The 6,121-nt window shown below is 44.5% G+C and overlaps 1 pseudogene; it reads right to left on the bottom strand.

Annotated features, from left to right (window-relative positions):
* Nucleotides 1–668: 668 nt before the first annotated feature.
* LOC112627003 overlaps nucleotides 669–6,121 on the bottom strand; it is a 46,639-nt pseudogene continuing 41,186 nt past the window's right edge.

Consider the following 6,121-nt stretch of genomic DNA (forward strand, 5'->3'; position numbering starts at 1 on the left):
CAAAAAAATGCAGTCTAAAAAGAAACAGAAGTCAAATTCTTTCATCCCAGGATGTCTGAAAAGGAGAGACTCTATGGAGCATGAATGCAGAAAAGGAGTTATTCCTACTGGAAAAAAAAAAAAAAAGAAATGAACTGTTGACACAGTCACTCAAGACCAGAGAAACAACCACTGAGAGTAAGTAGCCTCAATTTCATTGTCACCAGGAAGGCACACAGCAGAAAGCGTGGGACAAATCTGGGCTAGAGCCCTTAGTGGACTCAGGCTTCCAGGAGCTGTGGTTCAACAACCTTTGTGGGAATGGGGAGAACCAGAAGCCATCACCATCAAGTGGGAAAAAAGATGCCACAGCAACAACACAGCTGTCAAAAATCAGCTGGAGCTGAAGTTACACCCCGTTTGAAATCCACACTGTACTTGTTTTCCCGTGAAGGGCTTGAGACTTGCAGAGACACATTAAACATGTGTAGGTGACCTTCCTTTTGAAAGGCAGAGGAGGGCCTCTTCGGTAACTCTTTCTACTCATTTGTTTTCCTATCAGTTCACCATTTCAACTAGAAAAGAGGCTGCAAGCTTCCTCAGCTAACTTCTAATTTGGACACAACACAAATACTACACACACAATTGAATGAATGACCACATCTTCCTGGTTCTTCCATTGGGCAGGGTTAATATGCTTCTTTGGACTGAATAGGTGTGATCATGTTTGAGAAAAGTGTATAAACTTAAGGCAGGATTTTGTTAGTCTCTGTCCCAGAAAATTGGTGGAGAACTCCTTGGCTCTTGTATAATTCAATGACTGGCTTTGCCACATCCTTGCTGTCTTAGCCTGGCAGCAACCGCTTCAGGTTTATCATCCTCCTACTGGACTAATGGTTCACCAGCGACGTCTTCAATCCCATGTATATGAGATGGATTGAAGTCCATGTTATATACCCTTCCGCCAGGAGGGTGAATCCAACAGCAGCTGAGACGATGTTTAAGTGTTTCAAATGGAATCTTCAAACTGATTACTAGATCCACGTCACAGATTTTTGTCCAGGAATGTCCTAGGACATTTTTGTCGTAATGTCCTAGGAAACCCATCGAGGAGCCAGTGCTGGCCACGCCTGTTCTCTAACTCGGACATCATTAGGTGTGTGATCACATGGTCTGGAACCAAAAGACTTTTTTCTATATACTGTTTTGCCATCTCACCAACTTCGGTGTTGGCCTTGTTCTCCCGCAAGAAGTGCCCGCTGGAGAGATCCTGGAAGCCAAAGTTCTGGGCGATCCTCTGGCACACAGTGCCCGTGCCCGAGCCGGTGGGGGATGCGGGGGCGCGAGGATGACCGCGCGCAGGAGTTTGGAAGCCACAGCCTTCGCGAGGAGCGTGGTGGTCAAACATGCAGCCCAGACCGCGGCCCGGGAGGGAGCCCCGGGAATTTTGTTTCTAGGTCCCCTACTTCTAGTACCCTCCGCTTGTGCTGTTTTTTTGTTTGTTTGTTTGTTTGAGACGGAGTTTTGCTTTTGTGGCCCAGGCCTGAGTGCAGTAGCGCGATCTCGGCTCACTGCAACCTGCGCCTCTGGGGTTCAAGCGATTCTCCTGCTTCAGCCTCCCGAGTAGCTGGGATTATAGGCATGCGCCACCACGCCCAGCTAATTTTTGTATTGTTAGTAGAGACTGGGTTTCACCATGTTGTCCAGGCTGGTCTGGAAATCCTGACTTCAGGTGATCCGCCCGCCTCTGTCTCCCAAAATGCTAGGATTACAGGTGTGAGCCACCGCGCCCGGCCTGAACAGTGCATTTTAAACAAGATCCCAAGTGATTCCTATGCACATTAACTCTAGAGAAGCACTCATCTAGAAATTTCCCAAATCTCCCTAATGAGAAGAATCACCTGGGAGGCTTGTTAAGTATGTAGATTATCCAGCATATTTCTTAGCAATTCTGATTCATTAAATCTAGCAATTTGAAAAATTACTCTGGGTTAGTCTCATACAGCAGATTCTTGAAGAACCTCATTCCATTATAATGTTGATGAGAAAAAAAATTGACACCCAGCTGGGGCCACTGCCTGTGTGGAGTTTGCACGTTCTCCCCATATATGCGTGGGTTTTCTCTGGGCGCTCCAGTTTCCTCCCATATCCCAAAAATGTCCACATGAGGTGAAGGGGCATGTCTCTACATGGTCCCGGTCTGAGTGAGTTTGTGTATGAATGTGCCCTGTGATGGGATGCCATCCTGTCCAGGGCTGGTTCCCGCCTTACACCCTGAACTGACAAGATAGGCATTAACCCTGAACTGGAATAAATGGGCTGGAAAATCAAAATAAATAAATACAAATTATTATAAAATAAAAACTGATGAGTGTACAATAATCATACAAATATACAACAGTAGATGATCTGAAAGCGCTCAGCAGACCCACTGTATTTGTGTGGGGGGGGTGTGTGTGTGTGTGTTTTAACTGCATGTGGTAAGAGCTGTTGCTTACATTTTTCATTTTGCAAACATTTCTTCCTTAATTTAACCCAGCACTACTACAACCACCTTCACTCACTGATTCACCAAAAATTGGGTAGGCTGGGCCTGGTGGCTCAAAGTGTAATCCTGACACTTTGGAAGGCCAAGGCAGGCAGATCACTTCAGCCCAGGAGTTTTAGACCAGCCTGGGCAACATGGCAAAACATGGTCTCTACAAAACAATACAAAAAATTAGCTAGGTGTGGTGGTGTGCACCTGTAGTCCCAGCTACTGGGGAGTCTGAGGTGAGAGGATCACCTGAGCCCAGAGAGGTCGAAGCTGTAGTGAGCCGTGATTGCATCATTGCACTTCAGCCTGGGGGACAGAGTGAGACCCCGTCTGAAAAACAACAAAAATTGGGTAAATCATTGTCTTGTTTTTATGAATCTTTCTTAAATGTATGCATAACTCACATTTATTTCGTTGTTTAACATTAGAAGTATTTTGGTCTTTATTTAGAAGTTTGAAGGTATGGCCAGGTGCGGTGGCTCATTCCTGTAATCCCACACTTTGGGAGGCCGAGGCGGGTGGATCACCTGAGGTCAGGAGTTCGAGACCAGCCTGGCCAATATGGTGAAACCCCCATCTCTACTAAAAATACAAAAAAAATTAGCCAAGTGTGGTGGCGGGTGGCTGTAATCCTAGCTACTCAGGAGGCTGAGGCAAGAGAATCGCTGGAACCCGGGAGGTGGAGGTTGCAGTGAGCCAAGATTGCACCACTGCACTCCAGTCTGGGGACAAAGTGAGACTCCAATTAAAAAAAAAAAAAAAAAAAGAAGCACATGCATATTAGTCTTGTCCACATTCTGATTCTCAAACCTATGACTGTTATATGGGAAAACAGTCTTTGAAGATGTGATCAAGTGAAGGGTCCTGGGATAGGAAGATTATCCTGGATTATCTGGGCGGTCCCTAATTGCAATCACAAGTGTCCTTATAAGTGGGAGGCAGAGGGAGATTTGACTCCAAACAGAAGAGCAGAAAACAGAGTGCCCTGCCAGCACATTAATTTCAGCCCAGTGAAACTGACTTAGGATTTCTGCACTCCAGAATTGTGAGAGAATAAATGTCTCTTGTTTCAAATCTGTAGTGTTTTGTTACAGAAACCTTAGGAATATGGATATGCATATGTTCTGCTTTACAAAATAATGCCAAACAATTTACAACCAAAATTGGCAAGTATTCACAATTAATGACCTGTTAATGCTCTATATGAAATGATAGTTCAAGTGATGGTTCCAGAATTCCTATAGGGTGTAGGTGTAGGTTAGGAAACTTGTATTGAAGTTGTGTTTTCATAACACTTTAAAAAACTCTTGGGGGAAAAGCATCAAAGTTCTCTATCAGAGAATGTGGGTGGAAAGAGTAGGTCAGCATTGGTTGGCACACAAGTCATTACTTTTCAGTCTTGCTAATTAAACAGCTGGGCATGGTGGCATATGCTAGTAATCCCAGACGCTCTGGAGGCTGAGGCAAGAGAATTGCTCGAACCCAGGAGGCGGAGGTTGCGGTGAGCCGAGATTGTGTCATTGCACCCCAGCATGGGCAACAAGAGTGAAACTTCATCTCAAAAAAAAAAAAAAAAGCCGGGCGCGGTGGCTCAAGCCTGTAATCCCAGCACTTTGGGAGGCCGAGACGGGTGGATCACGAGGTCAGGAGATCGAGACCATCCTGGCTAACACGGTGAAACCCCGTCTCTACTAAAAAATACAAAAAACTAGCCGGGCGAAGTGGCGGGCGCCTGTGGTCCCAGCTACTCGGGAGGCTAAGGCAGGAGAATGGCGTAAACCCGGGAGGCGGAGCTTGCAGTGAGCTGAGATCCGGCCACTGCACTCCAGCCTGGGCGACAGAGCCAGACTCAGTCTCAAAAAAAAAAAAAAAAAAAAAGAAAAAAAAAAAAAAAAAAAAAAGTTTCAAAGTGTTTTTGTGACCAGAAATGATCAGAACTTGACTCTTGTTTGTATCAATTAACCTATATGAAATTGGTGTTATTATAAGCCGTTTTGCCTAAAGTCAGTTTCCAAGAACCTACTGATGACGTTAAGTGAGGACTTCATATTTGGGGAACGCTACTCTCAAAAGTAATCAGTCTATAGCTGACAGAGCCTTCCTGTGGCAGCCTCTTCCTCCTTTGCATACAAATTTGTATTTTTCTTACAGTGCTTGTCATACCTGATCTATATTACAGTCATGATATAGCAGACCCCAGTACTCTCCATGTAGGATTAAAAAACTCAGAAAAATCAAGAATTATTTTTCAGTTATTTGTGTGCCCAAAAGAATGTAAAACAGGTCTTACCCTTAGTAGGGACTCAAACAATTCTTTGATTCAATTGATGATATTGATTAAAAATTAGCTGGGCGTGGTGGCGTGCGCCTGTAGTCCCAGCTACTTGAGAGGCTGAGGCAGGATGATTAAAAGGATGTGTTGTTATTTAGTAGTCCAGACAGTTGGGAAATATGAAGCCTGGAAAGATTATGACTTATTTAAAGAAGGAAGAACAAGAAATAAATTATGAACTCTGTGCCAGAAACCCTGTTAAGCTTCTTACATCCATTCTTTTCGATGAATAATAGATTGGAGATGTTAATTAACTTGCTTGCTCAAGATGACCTAGCAGGCGGGCGCGGTGGCTCACGCCTGTAATCCCAGCACTTTGGGAGGCCGAGAGGGGCGGATCACGAGGTCAGGAAATCGAGACCATCCTGGCTAACACGGTGAAACCCCGTCTCTACTAAAAAACACACACACAAAAAACTAGCAGGGCGAGGTGGCGGGCGCCTGTAGTCCCAGCTACTCGGGAGGCTGAGGCAGGAGAATGGCGTAAACCCGGGAGGCGGAGCTTGCAGTAAGCTGAGATCCGGCCACTGCACTCCAGCCTGGGCGACAGAGCGAGACTCCGTCTCAAAAAAAAAAAAAAAAAAAAAAAAAAAATGACCTAGCAAAGTAGTTAGTGGAGCCAGGATTCAAAACCTGATCTATGTGGCCATATCATACCAGGGTACAAGAAATGGGTGGCAGAAATTACTGGGCAGAGAATGAATTGTGGAAGCAAGTGAAGCAGATATCAAGCATTTTTTTTTTAAAGAACAAAGAAACAAAAGCATGCCATATGTCAGGTAACCAAGAGCTGGAGGCAGAAGAGTTTAGACCACAAAGCTACAATCTAGGACAATTTCATGGAAGGAAATCTAATATGCAAAAAAAAAAAAAAAAAAATGAATGTGGTTTTAGGGACCTCAAAAGACCTATCTCTTGGCTAAGAAAAATGTACACATCCTCCCTTATTTGCCTCAACAACCTCCACCCTCCAAAATGAGGTTTGCTGTTATAGATGGGTCAAATACAAGAGCATGCAGTGAGTCAGGCTTTCTTGAGTAGATAAATGTTTTAATCCAACAGGCTATTGAGGTGAAACAGGACCACAGGCTGCTTTTCCTGTTGGGGAGCCCCATCATCTGCTGGTCTCTGCTTCACTAATTGGCTCCTTTCTGCCTTGTGTTTCCAAACAGTGGGTAAGGTAAAGACAGGGCAGTGCCCGGAGAATTCCCAGCCATCTCTCAGTGGTTTTCTTTTTCTCTTTTTTTTTTTTTTTTTTTTTTTTTTTTTTTTTT

This window comes from Theropithecus gelada, chromosome 6, assembly GCF_003255815.1.
Source record: "Theropithecus gelada isolate Dixy chromosome 6, Tgel_1.0, whole genome shotgun sequence".
In the NCBI taxonomy this organism is placed as follows: domain Eukaryota; kingdom Metazoa; phylum Chordata; class Mammalia; order Primates; family Cercopithecidae; genus Theropithecus; species Theropithecus gelada.